The sequence below is a fragment of the Camelus dromedarius genome, chromosome 31, assembly GCF_036321535.1.
Source record: "Camelus dromedarius isolate mCamDro1 chromosome 31, mCamDro1.pat, whole genome shotgun sequence".
NCBI classification, from domain to species: domain Eukaryota; kingdom Metazoa; phylum Chordata; class Mammalia; order Artiodactyla; family Camelidae; genus Camelus; species Camelus dromedarius.
In genome coordinates this window covers 12,091,000-12,108,819 of record NC_087466.1, presented here as the reverse complement: position 1 = coordinate 12,108,819, position 17,820 = coordinate 12,091,000, and the positions used below count along the sequence as shown (strand labels likewise).

Sequence of the window (17,820 nt, the reverse complement as noted above, 5' to 3'; positions counted from 1 at the left end):
TCTGAGAACCAGAGTTCCCTCTGGCTACCATCTTCCCTCTTCTCTTCCCTCCACCCACAGCAGCCTCCTTCCTCTTTCTTGGAAGCATCCGTGTCCTTTTTGTTTCCTCTGCTAAGACTGTTCCCTCTGCCAGGAATGCCCTTCCACCAACTTACTTCAAGTTCCTCAAACTCATCTCAAAGGTTCACTTCTTAGTAAAAGAGTTCTCCAAGATATTAAACAAAAAGTTCTCTTTTTCCATCTTAAGTTGCCTTAGAATGCCAGTTTATGGTATCTGCATTTTCATCTTTAGATAGTCTTTCCTCGGCCAGAATCTAACACAGAGAAGATACGGGGGAGGAAGAAAAGGTCATAGTGAAATGCAGGCTCCTGGGTCCGTTCCAGCTCTGCTAAGTGTGTGGTCTCAGACAAGTACCTGAACTTCTTTATGCTACCGGTGTTCTCATCTGTAAAATGGGCCCATAACAATGCCTGCCTCATAGGGCTCTGGTGAACTTTAACTGAGTTAACACATGTCAGGAGCTTAGAACCACAGCCTGATATACATTAAGCACTTAAGGAATGTTAGCTCAAAGCACTCTTCAGTAACATTTGAAGAGTCCTGAGGGCATGGTGACTGGCTGACTTTCTTTCCAAAGCTGATCTAACTCCGTTTGAAATTTTGGTTCTGCCACAAAAATCAAATTCAGTTCTCCCAGTGAAGGAGCTTAAACGTTGCTATTTCCTGTCCTAATTACAGGCTTGTTTCAGCTGATGTAACCCTTGTTTTCCATTAAATGTACTCAGGAATGTCTGGGTTGATTATTTCTTTGGCTAGGTCCTTAAAAAGTATTGAATATTTATTGGGTTCCAGGAATTCTACTAAATGCTTAAATACATTATTTTATTTCACCATATTTAATCATAATCCTGATTCTGAAATAATCATTTTTAAAAATGTATCAAGCCACAGTTATTGTGTTAAGTTTCTTAGCTCATTTAACCCTTGGAAGGGCCCCATAAAGTAAGACGTTATTATTACGTATGAGACCGGTTTACTTTTTCAAGATCACAGAGGTGGTCACTGGTGGAACTGTGATCTGAATCCAGGGATGGCTGATGCCAGAGTCTAAAGTGTGCCTCCAGCTCTCCCCTCTCCATCCTGCTTATGTAATCATAATAAAAATGTAAATCCTGATTTATGCAACAGCAATCCATAAACTTCATACTCAAAAGTTATCTATGACTTGCTGGAGAGTGAGGGGACTGACCATCACAACTCAGGCAGATTATACCCCAAAGCGTGTGGGTGTTTCCTTTTTCTCACACATTTGCTATTTCCATGTTATTTTATTCTTAATCAAAGGTTAGACTCAGTTGCTGTGAATCACAGATGCATCTCCACCTTAAATTTCTTTAAAAACTGTGCATTTGGGGGGGGGGAATTAGATTAACATTTTTAAGTAGTGGGTTTAGCTCTTTTAAAAACTGTATTAAAAGAACATGTGTCACTCATTTTTGGAAAAGTAAATGAAAATACAAGTAGAAAGTTCAGCTATTTAAAAAAACGATAGTGAAAAAATTCGTATCACTCACATTTTTTGTAAATTAGGTGAAAATTTAAGTGGAAGATTTAGCTAATTTTTTTTTAAAGTTATAGTGCATTCCTGTGGGGAAAGTAAATTTTTTATAATGTGAATAATCATCTCTGTATGTCACCCCACACATATCTATCTGAGTTTTACATTTGGATTTTCTTGTATTGAGCACACCGTCTACACATCCTGGGAAACAGATGAGTTAGGACGACAGGACTCATTACATATTTTTCTGTACCTCCAGGGCTCTGCAGTATGATGGAATGAAGTTCCGAGTATATATCCTGGTAATTCAGGCCAGCCAAATACACACGTTGATTTTGATTCTTTGTGGTTTCTAATAGCCTTCCCTTCATCCTGCACCTTTTTTTTTTTTTTTTTTTTTCTGGGCAGGAAACCCAAAGGGACAGCAATCAGGAAGAGGATTCCATCCTTGCCTTCTCCCTTTCAGTGGAAGGGGAATAATTCAATCAGTCCACATACACAGGGCCTCATCAGCCAGCAGGGGAAGGCAGTCAGGGTGCCGAGTTGACTCAGTGTTCATTGTTTTCCTCTCTTCCTCTCGTCTTTTCTTCCTTCTAAGCTAAATCTAATGGAAGACGAATCAATCCACACCGAGAAGGGAAAAAAACAAAAAATCAGGCTTTTCCCTTGCACCGCCGCCTCCCCCGAAAAATTTTGTGTGTGTGTGTGTGTATGTGTGTGTGTGTGTGTGTGTGTGTGTGTGTGTGTGTGTGTGTGTTTGGATCAGAAACACAGGACTTCCCAAATCAAGTTAAGTGAGTCCCAGATGTGGGCTCATTTCAAATGAAAAACACATCCCATCATTTCAGGCAGAACTCTGCTTGAGGAGACCGGTGATTGCAGGGCCTGACAAGAGGATTTCTCTAGAGAGTTTGTCCCAGACTGTGGAGAGGAAGAGGGATGAAGGGCCTGCGGAGGAGAGAGGCGGGACTCAGGCTAACGAGCTGGAGGGTCGATGGGAACCAATCAGAAGAGTGGAAGGCATCTTTGGATAGCTCCCAGGATGGCGAGAACTGAAGCTGCCACATGCTGAAGGCTGGGTTTATTAATGAGAAGGCACTAAATCTCTATTACACATCTTGGACATGTACCGCGGGAAACAAACCAACCCAACCCAACGAGACATGACAGTGATGCTCACACTTGTGGTCATTCTGGAGAATTCTTTTTCTGCGGGAGAATGGTAGCTGGCAGCCGGAATGCCAGGAACTGACGTGATGTGCAAATTAATAAATTTCTTTTCCAGGCCAAGAGGAGAAAAGGGCCTTTTGACAGCCTTTGATCCGGCCATTAATTTTCAAAGATTGATCAAGACACTAACAAGTCACATGCACTTTCTTCTAGCATTGCACCAAAAAAAGAATGCTGAACCATGTAACCAAAGACATCTCTTGGTGAAAGGTCTTCCTTTTAGCGACTATAATTCACATTTTCATCAATGTCATGCTGCACGTAGATGAAAACAGTCATTTAAATGTGTTTCTTCTGTCTTCCCCTAATAGGTTTGATTTAACATTTCTTGCCATCTGGTTTGTTGAACAGAAATATGGAAGTACTTTTATTCTCTACATGGTTCTTATGGGGCTTAGTCTAAGATGTGGCCTTTTTCTTTTTCACTCAACTGGACTCTAACCCAGATTTCCACCCCCAAACAGGCCATTTGGGTATTTTGGCAAGGCTCCGGTCCTTCCTTAAGCAGCACCGTTTAACCCAGCATAATTACTTTATGATGAACATCTTGGCCATTTCTTCCAGAGCACATGCAGCATTCCACCTCGCTCTGTATCCCCTCAGCATCACGGCAGAGTTTATTAAACTAAATTGAGTCGGATGAGTTAATGTAGCTTTCCAATAATTGTATTTCTCAAATTGGTCCCATAATAGCAATAATTGCTAGCATGTATTGAACGCCAGCCCTCTGCTCAGAGCTTTACATTCACCGGCCCACAGATGCCTCATCTCAACCCTATGAAGTTAACAATGGGCCCATTTTACAGAAGAGGAGACCAAGATGCAGCCGAGTGGCAGAGCTGGGATTTGAAGCAATTCCCGCTTACAGACTTCCTTGGATTTCGCTTGTATCTTATACTTTGGCCCGGTGCTAGACTTTTAATGGAGCGCTGATCCTGGGCGGGAGTGTGGGCAGACTGTGGAGGGGAAGGCTGGGAAGGGCTTCGTGGTAGCAGGTACCGAGTTCCCGACGAGGTCACTTGACCGTGGGGCCTGGCCTTGGATGGAGGCACAGGACATCAGAACACGGGTGAGCGTGGGGCGAGGGACAGCTAAGGAGGTGGGCAAAGGACTGAAGCTATGACGGTTCCAACTCATACAAAGCCAATGCCCCAAACACACAACTTTCTCACATCTGTGATACGAGCCTATCTTATTAGCTTCCTGGGGCTGCTGTTACAAATTACCACACATTTCGGTGGCTGAAAAACAGCAGGAATGTCTTTTCTCATAGTCTGGAGGCCAGAAGCAGCCCAAGGTCAAGGTGCCAGCAGGGCTGCACTGCCTCCAAACTCTCGAGGAGAGCGCCTGCTTGTCTCCCCAGCTCCCGGCGGTGCTGGCTTCCTTGGCCCGTGGCTGCAAAACTCTGGTCTCTGCCTCCACCTTCCTCTGTGTCTGTGCTCTTCTGTCTCTTGCAAGGATGCTTGTCTTTGGGGTCAGGGCCCAGCTGGGTAACCCAGGACGACTCCGTCTAGAGCTCTTTAACCTAATCACATCCATAAAGACCCTTTTCCCGAGTGAAGTCCCACTCACAGGTTCTGAGGGTTAAGATGGGGATGTACCCTTTGGGGGGGTCCACCATTCAACCCACTACCACCTGTAAATCAAATACTAAATAAATGGAGTCACTGAACCCTTAGACTTGTAAAGTGGAATTTGGCTGAAAAGAAGGCAAAGACCATGAACTGGAGCTTATCTCCTTCCCGTAAGCACTTGGCCCCATGCCCAACACCCAGGTAAACAGCTGGCGTCCGAGGGCCAGCGTGGCCCTCGGTAGGAACAAGAGTTGCAGCAGACCCTGGTTTAAACACAGACTCTGCTGTTTTCCAGTTACGGCTCTGGTAAGTCATTTTACAAAGTCATTTTACATCTCTGAGTCTCAGTCTCCTCCTCTGCAAAATGTGGTGGCAGCTCAAATGAAATAGGAGATTCCAGGAAAAGCAGCCGCCGGCCTTAGCTCCCAGTAGCCCGGCACCCCCTCACCAGTGGGGGGGGGGGGGGGGCTCTGCCACTCCTCCTGCACGCTCTCCCTTCCTTCCCCAACTTCAGCACCCCTTAAATACTCCCTTCATGGGTTTGTGGACTCCCACTGCTGCCAACAAGCCGGAGTGTGGCGGCCAGTGGGCCTGAGGCCCGGGCTGCCGCGAGGCACTTCTGGGGTATTAGCGTTACTCGTCTCTGGGACCGGAACAGACTACAAGTGCATCTGGTGATGGAAACAAAATGCTGGCTGGAGCAAGTTCGGGCGGCTACTTTCATCCTTCCAAACCAGACGTCTGCACACCAAATGCTCCCCGGAGCCAGGCACCTAACCAGAATGAGCGAAGCGGGCCAGGCGGGGCCAGCGGCAAAATCAAGAGTGTACGCCTCTTCTAAAGGGCCAGTACTGCTTGGCCCCGTCGGGCTGGTGCTACCAGATCTTCCAGTTCTGTGCAGAGAAGTTAGATCTCTAAATTCATACAAAATATTTGGTTACAACGTGTTTGCATTTAGTTAAAAACTAGGTAAACACTGTCGTTTTCACGGGTGTTATTTACCAAATATGTCTAGAGCCGCCCCTGCCCAGGAACGAGATGGACATGCACTTTCCTTGTCTCCACTGAAGGTAGTCATGGCCACGTGACTCACTTTGGCCCATGAATGTCAGCAGAGGTGACACACATCACCTCCAGGTAGAAACTGTAAAAGTCAGCACACCATCCCCTCAGACTCTCCTCATTTCCTCAATTACAATGGAAGCACACAAAGAGATAAGGACTCTGCCTTGGTTCTCGAGTTATTATAATAACAAATGAGCAAAGTAACCCCCACGGATCCCACCAGCAGAAACAGGATGAACACGTTGGAAGAGCAAAAAAGGAATGTTTGTTATTTATGCTCCTAAAATATGTGGGGGGCTGTTTGTTACTGCAGCACAATCAAATTTATTGTGACTGATACAAACACGATAGAGATGACACAAAACAAGTCTGTGGCTATTTCTCTGATCTGCAATTTCAGATGAATTGTTTTTCTCCTCTTTTTCACTTCCTTTGTTTCAAACATTTCCTTCTTTCATCATCTCTGTCAGTTCAGCTCATCCAGCAAACATTTATGAAGACTTCTATAAAGGGAAAACTGCTCTAACCATACCATAGCAACCATACCATAGCAACAACAACAATAACAGCAATCATTATAAAATAGAGGCTGCAGTCCTCAGACCACCAGCTCATCCAGTGCAGCTCACCCTTTTTGGTCCAACCGGCAGAGGCAATCCAGACCCCAAAGTAGTCAGACTCCAGAGTATTCCCCAACCCCCAACCCACCCTAACTTCTAAATGCTTCCATGATTTCCAGCAGACTCTGATCTATAAGAATCATGCTTACTCTCAGATCCCAAAAGGATGCTTGCATCTCGTTTTGCAGAACCGGGTGACTCGTGGCAAGCAGGTTGTCTCTGGAATCGGGCTGACCTGATTTTATTCCCTGCTTGGCCACTTATTAGCTGTGTGACTTTATGCCCTGATGTTCTGTTGAACACAGTACAGTACACCTCCAATTTGGCAGAGTTATAAAGAGGATCAAGCATAACATATAGCAAGTAGCCAAGAGGGTGGCCCATAGCTGGTGCTAAGTTAATGGCAACTTTTGGGGGAAGAGATGGACAAAACGAAGCAGAAGGGGTATCTGGAGTCACTTTAAGTTACAAGCTACAACTCAGCGTGCGACAGTGAGTTAAGCCGATGGGCTCTGGAGCGTGGCTGCCTGGGTTCAAATCCTCTCACACCAACTGTGTAACTACGAGTAAGACACTTCCCTGCTCTGAGCCTCAGTTTTCTCAGCTGTAAAATAGGAACGATAACATGACAATAATAATAGCATGTGATTCCTAGAGTTGCTGTGACAAGTGCCAGGCACACAATAAAGAGAAAACACAGATGAGACCTTCATGTCCTTATTATGTAAAAATCTGAGAGCAACACCTCATTTCAAGTCCGGTTTGGCCAGTGGCCCACATCTGGCCTTAGGTGAAACCTCAATCCGTGGGCTTGTGCTGAAGGAGCGTCCCCCAGCCCAGCCCTCTGGAATCCACCTTTCAAAACCAGCAGTTTACAACGTCCCACAAGGCTTCATTGTTTTCCCCTCGGCGGGGAACACGTGTTCCCTCCACGCGCGCGCACTTGACTTTGAAAAACACTTGGTTGCGGTCTCTCTCACAGGCTTTTGGTCTCTGGGACTCTGGACAGCGCAGCAAGGCAGCCTGGGGAAACCCGATCTCCCCAGCCCTCAATTCTAATCGTGCTGTTTCTGAGACTGGGGCTCACCTATAAATCATTTTTAATGACAGTTCGAGAAGCAAGACGTCGCAAAGCAAATCTTACACGACGTTCTCATCACCAACGGCATTTAATATCCTAAATCAAATGCTTTATGGCGTTGCATCGCGGGCCTCCGGCGGAATGAAGGAGGGCTATTATTTTTTGCCTTTTGTGCACCTTTTGTGTGCTTGGGGTCACTCACTTTAGAGAATGCCTGGCTGTTATGCTTGGGGGATTTGTTTTGGGGGGAGTTAGGATGGTTGCAGGGTCCACAGGATTCTTGGGGGACCTTTACACAATGAGGCCGCCTGTGCGGTGGTATCCAGAGCTGGTAATATGAGAAAGTTATGAGAATATAAGCCAGGCCTGATCTGGGGTTCCTCGCCATTCACCTGAGGGGCCCCTTCCCTTGCAGGGAAGTCGATACGGTGAAAATCAAACCAAAGCGACAGCAAATAAAAACAGAGCCTAGCTCTCCTCTCCCCAAACCCCAGCCAGACTTGGGAATTAAATGCGAACATCTATGCACCAATTTGCTTCCATCTGACCAAGGTTTTTGGAGCATTTTCAATGTGCCTACTATGCGCCTGGACAGGAACTCACAGGGGTCAACACCATCCTTCTCAGTGCAACCTGATCATTTTCAACCGTCAGTGTCCAAGCACCGACAGGACGCAGGGAGCCCCACTAGCTGCCGGTGGAGGAGTGGCTGCTCGGGGGTCTGTCCCAGGCAGCAGCCTTCAAACAGTCAAAAGACACACAAACGTGCAAAACGGCGAGATCAAAAGCTGCTGGATGCACGTCGAACAATCCCTGCTCGATGAATGGTTAGTGAGTGAACTGCTTGACCAAAGAACAAGAGAACAAAGCGATCAGAATAACACAACTGTGCGTGACAAGCCTTTGCTTCTTTCTGGCCCCTCCCTTCCCTCCCCGACACACGTGCTGTAGTCAGAGGTCCTGGCGTAACCTCTCATCAGACTCACCCATCGTGAGGGGTCATCCGTGTCTGCAAGGGAGACGTGCTGATGGTTCCCAACGTGACTTCTGGAAGCCTGGAGTTCCCCTCCTGCCTTTGGTTCCCTAGGACTGAGCCACGGGAAGGTTTTCTTCTTGCCTCGCCTGTGTTCCCTGGGCCAGGAGGAAGGTGGCTTAACTCCTGGTGGCAGGATGTACTGTGCCCTCCTGCTCAGATGCAGTGGCTCCTGAAAGAAGGGTCACAAGAAAAAAGCCGACATTAGCTGGGCTTCTACTATGTGCAGACACAGAGCTCAGACCCGTGCGGGCATCAGCACTGAGTAACTCCTGTATCGGAGTGGGGCTGGGAGCAGAAATTCAGACGATGGGGTAGAGTGCTTGGCACAGTGCGGTAACACACTAAATGCTTAAGAAATGGCAGTTTCTTTGTTATAGCCTCCATGATAAGTGAGGAAACTGAGGCTTGGAGAAGGGGAGGGAGGGAAGGAGCTATGAGTGGAGACCAGGGAGGTAACATCATCCAGGGTATGCGAGCTTCCCGATGTGCTAAGGGGCTTATCCTAACACTGGAGCTGGATAGCTGGGGTCAGTTAATTCACCTCTCTGAGATTCCAACAACAACAACAATAATAATAACAACAATAGGTTGAATCCTATGAAGGTGCCAGTTTCACACTTCAGTGATGTTTGAATGTCAGTGATTTCATTAGCTTCAGTTCAATAAAAGCAACTTTCTCATAGAGTTCCTGTGAGAATAATACATTCCGGAAAAGCTGTGCAGAGCACCCGGTAAACACGAGTCTCTCAGTCCGTGGGAGTTAGTTTTTAGTTATCTTCCCCACGGCTTTCTTGGACAAAGGAAGAAGCAAGATCTATTCATATCAGCACTAGAAGTAAAACCGCTACCATGTCTTCCAGCCCTGGGAAGCCCATGTCATGGGGGCCCCATCCCCACCTCCAGGGGAGGGTGATAGGGGATCAGTAATTTCCTTCATCCAGCCACACGGGTAAATGATTTACCAGCTGCCCCTAAGCCCCCTCCCCTTTCCACCGCAGGGCAGAGCTCTCCAAGCCCGAGCACCCTCCTTTGAACCAGAACTCTGGAATTGTTGCTGGGGAGGGTCTCAGTGTCCTTTCTTTTCTTCTTGAGGGAGGGGGGACTGGGCGATGGGGCAGACGGCAGGTGTGTATTATACATACAGCCGGATGGGGGAAAGGAGGCCATTTCCAGAAGTCTGTGTTAATTAGAACGTGGCTTCCCCAGAGCCAAGAGTCCCTCAGAAACATCTCCATCCTCATCCTCATCATTGTCAGCATCACTGATGTATCATCATTGGCCACAGCTTCATCACCCTTTTCTTTTCATCAGCTACTGCTACTGCTTCCTTTTCACGCCTCTCCTCCTCCTCTTCCACTGCCCCCTTCTCCTCCTCTTCCTCCCTCCTTTTTCTCCTTCTTTTTCACCGTCAGCCAAAGCCACTGGATTCCAGGCTCCCTTCTACATTCTGTTGCCGTCTTCCCCTCCTGGGTCCTCATTCTACCCGAGGTTTTGGGTTTCTCCTCTTCCCCCACCTCCATCATGATTCAACAATACTCAAAGCTTCAGACCTTCCCCGATCCTGCTGTCCCTTCACCCCTGCGACCCCTGCCACAAAAACCTACCTATACCTGGATGCAGTGGGCTCAGTGGCACCCCTTAGACTGCAGCTCTCAGTGAGTGGGCTCGAACCTCAAAACCTGCAGCTAGGCAGGCATGCTGAGAGCAGACTGAACCCTTGTTGGGGTCTTCAACAGGTGAGGGGGTGGGTTGAGGAACAGATCAAAGTAGAGCAGAAGAGAACCCTCCACTCTCCTCAGTGCTGTGCCATCAAAACCAAACCAGAGAATACTTCAGAACTCTGGGAGTGTCTGCCTTGCTCATACCCTTAACCACCAATTGCCAACAATCAACAGGGACTGGATCCCAGAAGGTCCACACCTAACACGGCCATGATTAATTAGATCAGAATGAGCCCAATCTGGGCAAATTAGAGTGCTTTTCCATGGAATTTGGATGATGATGATGGTGATGATGATAATGGTGATGAAGATGATGTAGACCAGTGTAATGATGGTGATGACAATGGTGATGGCTGTGGTGTGGTGGTGACAATATCTCTATGTCAGCCACTTGAATGGTTTACCTACATTGCTCCTTACAACCTTATACAGTAAGGAGGTAAGGAAGTAATTAATAATATTCTTATTGTATAGATGAAAAAAGCAAGACAATTTCCCAAATGCACAGAGTTGGTAACTGGTGGAGCAGGGAAAGCCATTCAGCTCAGAAAGAATAATGAAAGTAAGTGTGAGTAACAGAGGTAGAATTCTCTCCAGGGTCCCAGTTCTAGAACTTTCTTCACCCTACTTAAACCCCTGCCCTTGGGTTCTTTGACACCCCATTCCCATTTTTCTTAAGCTTCAGTTGATTTCTATTCATTTCAGTCTGACAAACACTAATAAATAAAGCCACTGAACTTTCTTTGTCTCCACCTAAGGTGTATGGTGATTCTTTTAAAAGTGACTTTGAGTCAGGGCCAAGATTAAGGTGAAACAAATTGTGTCCCTAGGGCACACAATTTAAGGAGGCACTCAGTCTCAGGATCAGGCAAGTGAGGGTGGGGGGCATTCACACAGATCTGAGAGTAAGCGCCTCCTTAACGTTTTGCACCCTAGGCGCCTTGCTTCCTTCACTCTAAACTCAGCCCTGCTTACACAACTCCCTTTCCTTTTCTATCATGGTTTACCCAGCTATAAAATAAGGACACTGAACCTGGAACTGCAAAGAGCCATCTTGGGTGTAATATGCTGATTCTGGCAAATAAATGACATACTTGCTACAAGCCCCACATCCCATGTCTGTGGCAGACATCACTAATCAATCATGGCTTTTCAATGAGCCTGGACATGTCCTCAGAATCCAACTCCACATAAAGCCACGAGGATCTACTACCAAATATTTAGAATTGGCAAGTAAGAGGAAACTTTTCAAGGGCAGGAACAGGGTTTTTTTCTCTCTCTCTTTCTCTATCTCTCCAGCACCTAAAATGGTACCTGATACAAGATGAAGGTCTGCGTATTTTTTTCAAATTCAACTGAAAGTTGATCAAGAATGTGCACAGAGAATTATGTGCACAGGTGGTTACTGTTCAGATGAATACCCAGACAAACATGGATGTTCGCGTGTGCACGCACACACACACACTTCCATGCACCATGTAATACAGCCTATGTATAAATGGGGCCAGCTTAGGCCCCAGACAATGAAAAGATCATGTTCCCTCCAACTCTCTTAAACTTCAAAATAATAATTTTAAATCCAAATAATAAGGGTCCAGAAGTCCAAAAAGTTCTGGCAGTTGTCACAATAATTACCTTAATTTTTCTTCGATATCAAATATCAACATCATTAAAAAAGGAGGAGGGAATTTGGAGTCTATGATTTCCTTGTGCCCCAACATGTCTTGAGACTCTTGGCGGATCAAGTAGCACTGAAAACAATCTCAAATACTCGTGAGTGTGGACATGTACACATAGAAACGTACGCACCGTCACACGTGCACAGATGTTCACAATTACACGTCTAGGCTTGCAATCTCCATGCACTATTTACATATATATACGAACACCCACACTCTAAACACACAGGCACGTGTCCCCTTGTGTTGTATGCGTGTATGCACTTGGCAAAGCACACATACCCACAAATGCACAAGAGGACACCTACATCCACCAGAATATACGTGCACAGATACGCAAGCACACCCTCTGTGGTCCCCACCTGAGTGTATCAGTACACATCCACACACACACACACTCACACCTGCACAAACACGCACGTGTGTGCACGTGTACACACCCCAGCATCTGCACACTGGCTGGGTCCTAAATTCTCCCACATCCTATGCCCTGCACCCACACGCACACACTCAGATGCTCACGTTCTCACACACACACACACTTATACACCCATGTTCATACATTGACACAGACACACGCGGACACACAGTCTCCTGCAGTTCCTCTCTCACACGCACACGCGCACGCACACGCATGGTCTGCCGTCCCTCCAGCCTAAGACCCAGGTCGGCGGGCCTGCGCTGTCAGGGAGCCTGGTAAGAATCAGCAGGGCAGCTCGACAGTGATAACAATTTCCAGAGCCAACAGAAGGGAGCTTAATCCACAGTGAAAAGCTGACAGGGCCGGCGCCTCTGCATGCTTCCTGCCAGCTCCTACTCACTCAGCCCAGCGTGGGGAGGTGGCAGACTCTTGGTGCCCTCAAGCCATGTCATCTCCTCTCTAATGATGCCAACATTTTGACAAAGCTGAGCAACACAGCCGGCAGGTGTGAAGTTGGAATTAATTTCCTTTCAGAAGGTCAAGTGCTTCCAGCCATGAGCATTTGGCTGGCTGGTAGAATCGTTCTTCCTTTTCTCCCTTTTTGCAAAAGGGAAAGAGGAATAAAAGGAGGAAGGGACACTTTCCTGGAGCTGTTTTCTTCTTTTGCTTCTCCTCCCTTCAGAAGACTTGGCCCCTTTTCCAGAACCCAGTAAGGAGACCCCGTGGGCAGACAGATGGGCTCAGACATGGCCTGCTGTGGAGCACTTAATTCCCCCACTGCACCAGGGAATTCTCGGCATTAGACCTGCCTTGAGGGGCAGGGAATAAGCAAAGAAGAACAAAATATATATCTCAGCCTTTAAGGAGTTTCAATGGATACAAAGTTAGGAAAAAAAAAAAAGGGTTTCATTGCACATGCCATTTCTGATTGATTAGTAGTGGCTGCCTGGGGCTGAGAGGGAAAGAAATGAGCAGTGGAGGCATCTTTGGGCTCAAGGGGCAGGAGAGTTGTGATCGATTAGCAATGTCTGCCTGGGGCATCGTATGGTGGCAGTTGCAGCATACACAGAGCTATTAAAAAAAAAAAAAAGAAATACCTAGAATTCAACAGGTTAAGAATAAATAGAAAATAAGTATGCTGAAAACCTAAACAAAGAGAAAGAGCCCATAAGAACGCTTAAGAAGAAGCTACATGTAAATAGGAATTATAAACTCAAATGCTTTTAGGAACCAGGTAGGTGACATAATAATTCATGTGGCCCAGATGCAGCTTCTGCTAAGCTCTAGAGTGTAATTCTCATTCAAAGAGGGGAACTGCTACTTCATTCAACCAATTCCTGCCATAGAAGAAGGTGAGCCAGATGTTATCACATCCACCAATTTTTTTCCAAGAGAAATGAAAAATGTGGGTAATTTTTTAAATGTGAAATTTCCCGGGTTTTACTGTTGCCAAAATTTCTTTTTAAATTAAAAAAACATTATTCTGTAGGCCCCCAAATACCTAAAACAGAGGCCAGTTGGAGCCTCTGTTTTAGAGCAAGATGGGAATATAGGAGAAAGCTCTGGTGGTAATCAGTGTGGTCTCTCATCTGTTTTCCCCACCAGACTTCATACTCACTGAGGGCAGAGAGAACGTGTGTGTGTGTGTGTGTGTGTGTGTGTGTGTGGGTGTGTGCAGACTCATGACTCTGCACCCAGCACCTGCACGCTGGCACACTTTCACACTCAAAAATACATATTAAATGCACTGATAAAAGGATCCAATCCCACTCTGACTTGTGTAGAGCCATTTCAGGGTGTCCAAATGTTTCCCAGTGTTTAATGACACATCACCCTCTCTTCTTTAATTCTTGGAGATACAGAGCATTCTGTAATCCCTTCAATGACAGGGATTCAATCTGTCTGGATTCCAAGTCCAGTTCTGCCTCGTCCTAGCTGTGTGGCTTGAGGCTAGTCACGTCACTTCTCTGAGTCCTACTTCCCTCCCTTGTAACAGGAGGCTGATAGCAGTATCTGCCTCCCAGAGCGGTTGTGAGAAGTCAAGCAGGTGAACCTGAAATTCATCTTGTAAACCAGGAAGACTGTGAGAGTGAAAGGTGACCCTGCAGATAACCGTTCTGGGGCACTGAGTATAACATGGCCCAGTAGCTCGGCCATCTGGTCACCCCGCGCTAAGTAAGCTTATCCGCATAAAGCACTTAGAGCAGTGGCTGGCACTTAGGGCCCAAGACTGACAGGTGACATCATGAGAAAACCACCATCAAGTTTCTGTCTTACCCTCTCTGACTCCTCTGTGGTTAAAGTGACAGAATCAGCTTGAACCTTGACGTTCAAGGTTCTCAGTTCCCCCACCTTTAGTTAAGCACCTGTTCAGAGGAGGCACACGTTGAAGGGGGGTGATGATTCCATCAGGTGACATGTGTAGAGACAGAAAAAAATAAAGAACCTTCAGGCAAAAAAAGAATAGCTTAAACCAAAGTTCGGTGTCCCATTCGTGGGCTCCTGGGTATGATCCAGTTGGAACCACAGCCTCAAGGACCGCAGGTCCACAAGGTTCGTGAGTCTGAGAAATCAAGAGATGGTGTGTGTGGGCTCTGAACACATTTGTTATCTGCTACACCATCTGTAAGAGACCTGCCAAAAGAGGGCTGTGCACCAAGACCCCAACGTTACAACAACTGATTTTCCTGGGAAGAATCTCAAAGACCAGTGACCCAGTTACCAGGTCACATTTTAGAAGGATGTTGTAAAATTCCCCTTAAAAAGGAGGATGGGAGATAGCCCCCACCATTCCCTTTTTTTATTACTATTATTACAGAATGTCATGAGCAGGGAAGGCAAACTTTAAGAAAACAAGCCTCTAAAGAAAAGAAAGCCTTTTTTTTTTTTTAATCGGAGAAAACTCCGTGGGATTTAACTGAGATAAAGTTCCAGGCTCCCATCTCAGTGACCCTCCAGCAATTGCTTTGCAAGCATGACATGTGCTCACGTCCATCCTCCGCATTCCGTTCATCTGTTCTTGTCTCCACAGAACAGGAGGACGCTGACGGGGCAGACCCGCAGCTCACTCATGATCAGAAACAGCTGGGTGCTCCCCAAACCCTGCACCTCCAGAAGAGGATGCCACTGGGGGCTGTCTGACTTGCTTTCTTCCAGGTCACCGTTTTCTCAGCAAGACGCCAGCCCAAGAATCTGGGATCACCATTCTTGCACCTTTTCCCAAAAGACATCTTCTTGCCCCCTTCTTAGTCAGGGCTCGATCTCCCCCTTCTCTCACTGACAGTTGCAGGCTGAACAGCTTACGCTGTACCATGGCTCATTTCAGTTCATTTCTGGCTCACTGACAGCAAGTGTTTGATGAGCACGTACGAAGTGCCAGGCATTGTCCAGGCACTGAGGATGCAGCAGTGAACGTGGCAAAGCCTTAACCTGGTGGAGTGGACCTTCTCAAACGAGATACACATCTCTCTTTATCTGCTTGATGGGTTCTTCCTGTAAGAACCCAAGATCCAGCTCAAAGACCTTGACTGTTCCCCTAATTTATCCCATGATCATCCCCTTTGGGGAAAAGAAAAACACCTCTATTCTTCTTAGCCCTGCTTCCCTGGCCTCTTTCGTGCTCACAACATTCTGCCTTGCAGTACAGTGAGCAGCCAGTGTGCCTGCCCAGTAGGCGGGGTGTGTAACTTGCTACTGAGAGGACAGGCTCTGGGTTTGAAGCCTCGCTTCTCTACTTCTGTCTGTGTAAACTTGGGCAATCGACTTAGCTTCTCTGTGCCTCCAATTGCTGATCTGCAAAACAGGATCCATGACCACGCCAACTCACAGGGTTGCCGTGAGAATGAACAGAGATGGTCGATAAATCATCCATTTTGCACAATGCATGGGGCATAGTAGAGGCTCAAGAATATCTACTAAAAGACTACTTTCAGTCTTTTATGGAGCAAATATTAGTTTACTCCTGTGGCAGGTATGACTATTATCATTGGTGGCTGGTGTTCCTTTAGGCGTCTGTGCTTTCTATCTTCTTTGCAGTTAGGAACAATCTTATGATTAGTTGTGACCAAAGAAGGGGTAGATGTCACCACTAGGAAAATTCCCTGGATGGCACTCCACAGCTAACCTTGCCCTGCCGCAGAAATCAATGAACTCCACGTGGTGAACCTCCTTCAGCTTGGATCCTTGAGTCACTGTATCGATCCCTGAGTCACTATATGGATCCATGAGTCACTGTATGGATCCCTGAGTCACCGTATGGATCACTGAATGACTGCATTGGACAGGAAGTGTGTGTGGAAAATAAGTCTTTGTCAATTTAAGATACAGAGATCAAAGGGTAAGTGTATTTGTGAGGCAGAGCCTAGCTGGCTTTGACTAATACAAGTACCAACTACACTCCAGGCCCCGTGCCAGGCTCAGCAGTCACATTCTTGAGCTGGAATCACACTCAGGGACTTCCAGGACCTTGCATCTTGGGGACTACAAATGCTCATGCTTGGATGAATGAAGACTGACCATGGCTGCTGAAGACTCAACCTTGTGGTTGTCTTCATGCCAGATACTCATCAGCCTGAAGGCAGACTTTCATTACAATCCCGGTGGCCCAGTATATGTCTATGGGCACCTTTTGAGGTTAATGCCAGGCTCCTGGCAGTTCTCTCCTCCCTAGAAACATCTGACATTACATTTAAGATAACGCTAAGTGATGCATCACATGACCCTGCTCATCTGATCACAGCTGATTGGCACCTGTCTAAAGCTGAGCCAATCAGAGTCTTTCTTGGAAACTGGTGACTGAAAAGATGAGAGGCAGGCTTGTTGATGGAAGCATGGTGGATGAAGGATCACGAACCCCTCCTACTGAAGACCCCAGAGCTGCCCTTGTCCCTTCCTTTCTTGAATCTTGGCTGTCCAGCTGTATGTTGACATCCAAGATACCTCCCTGTCATCTCAGTAAATGTCTTTCTTTTTATTTTCCTTAAGCTAGCTGAAACTGAGTTATGTAGTTTGCAACCAAAGGACCTTACCAGCATACTAACACGGCACATTGTAGGGCTTCCATTAATACAATGTGATGAATGAATAATGTGTAAAAGAAAAGAAGCAAGGGGAGGGAAAGGAATCAGGGAGACAGAGAGGAAGAAAGGGAGGAGAGAGAGAGGGAGGAAGGACAGAAACAACTGATTGCAAATTCACAGGATTCATCCATTGGAAATAGAACCTGGGTTTTCATTTCTGGCTTCAGTTTCTTCACCTGTATAATGGGATGGAGGAGGGGAATAGTAAATGACTTAGGTGGTCTGTTCCAGTTCTGTTGTTCTAAGTGTGGCTGGATTTGGTAAATGGCTGGAGGCCCACCCTTGAGGGCACCACAGTGCAGCCCCATGGTATCTGATCCTGGCACTGCAGGAGCCTGAGGAAAGGAGACTCATCTCCTCACACAGCAAACACCTCCAACGTGACTCAGCTTGACCGCTAAAAGCAAGCACATGCTTTCCAGGTGACAGATATCAGAAAGGAATTAAGAAACACAGTCTTTTCTCCTAAGGAAGAGGATAGACCCAAAGGAAAGTGCACAGGTCAACGGGGTTACCACAGCTACTATGTTTTAGTCACTTTTTATGCATCAGGAATATTCGGAAAGTTCTTTACAAACTTTATATTATTTTATTCATTTCTCACAACCACCCTTACAGGCATCAATGTCCTCACTTTGCAGATGTTGGAACAGGCTTGGGTGGAGGAAGTCAGTGGGCCAGGTGGCTGGCAAGTGATGAAAGTGAGTTCAAAACCAGGCTTGTCTGAAGTCCAAGCCCCCTCACCAGTATTTC

General features: G+C 46.6%; 1 long non-coding RNA gene across 1 annotated transcript in view; it reads right to left on the bottom strand.

Moving 5' to 3' along the window:
• The window catches only part of LOC116150009 (uncharacterized), a 485,742-nt gene that overhangs the window by 85,765 nt on the left and 382,157 nt on the right, over window positions 1-17,820 (bottom strand). The window contains exon 7 of the long non-coding RNA XR_004133645.2: window positions 8,119-8,337. This is a non-coding gene — a long non-coding RNA (uncharacterized LOC116150009). The remainder of the gene's footprint in view (window positions 1-8,118; window positions 8,338-17,820) is intronic.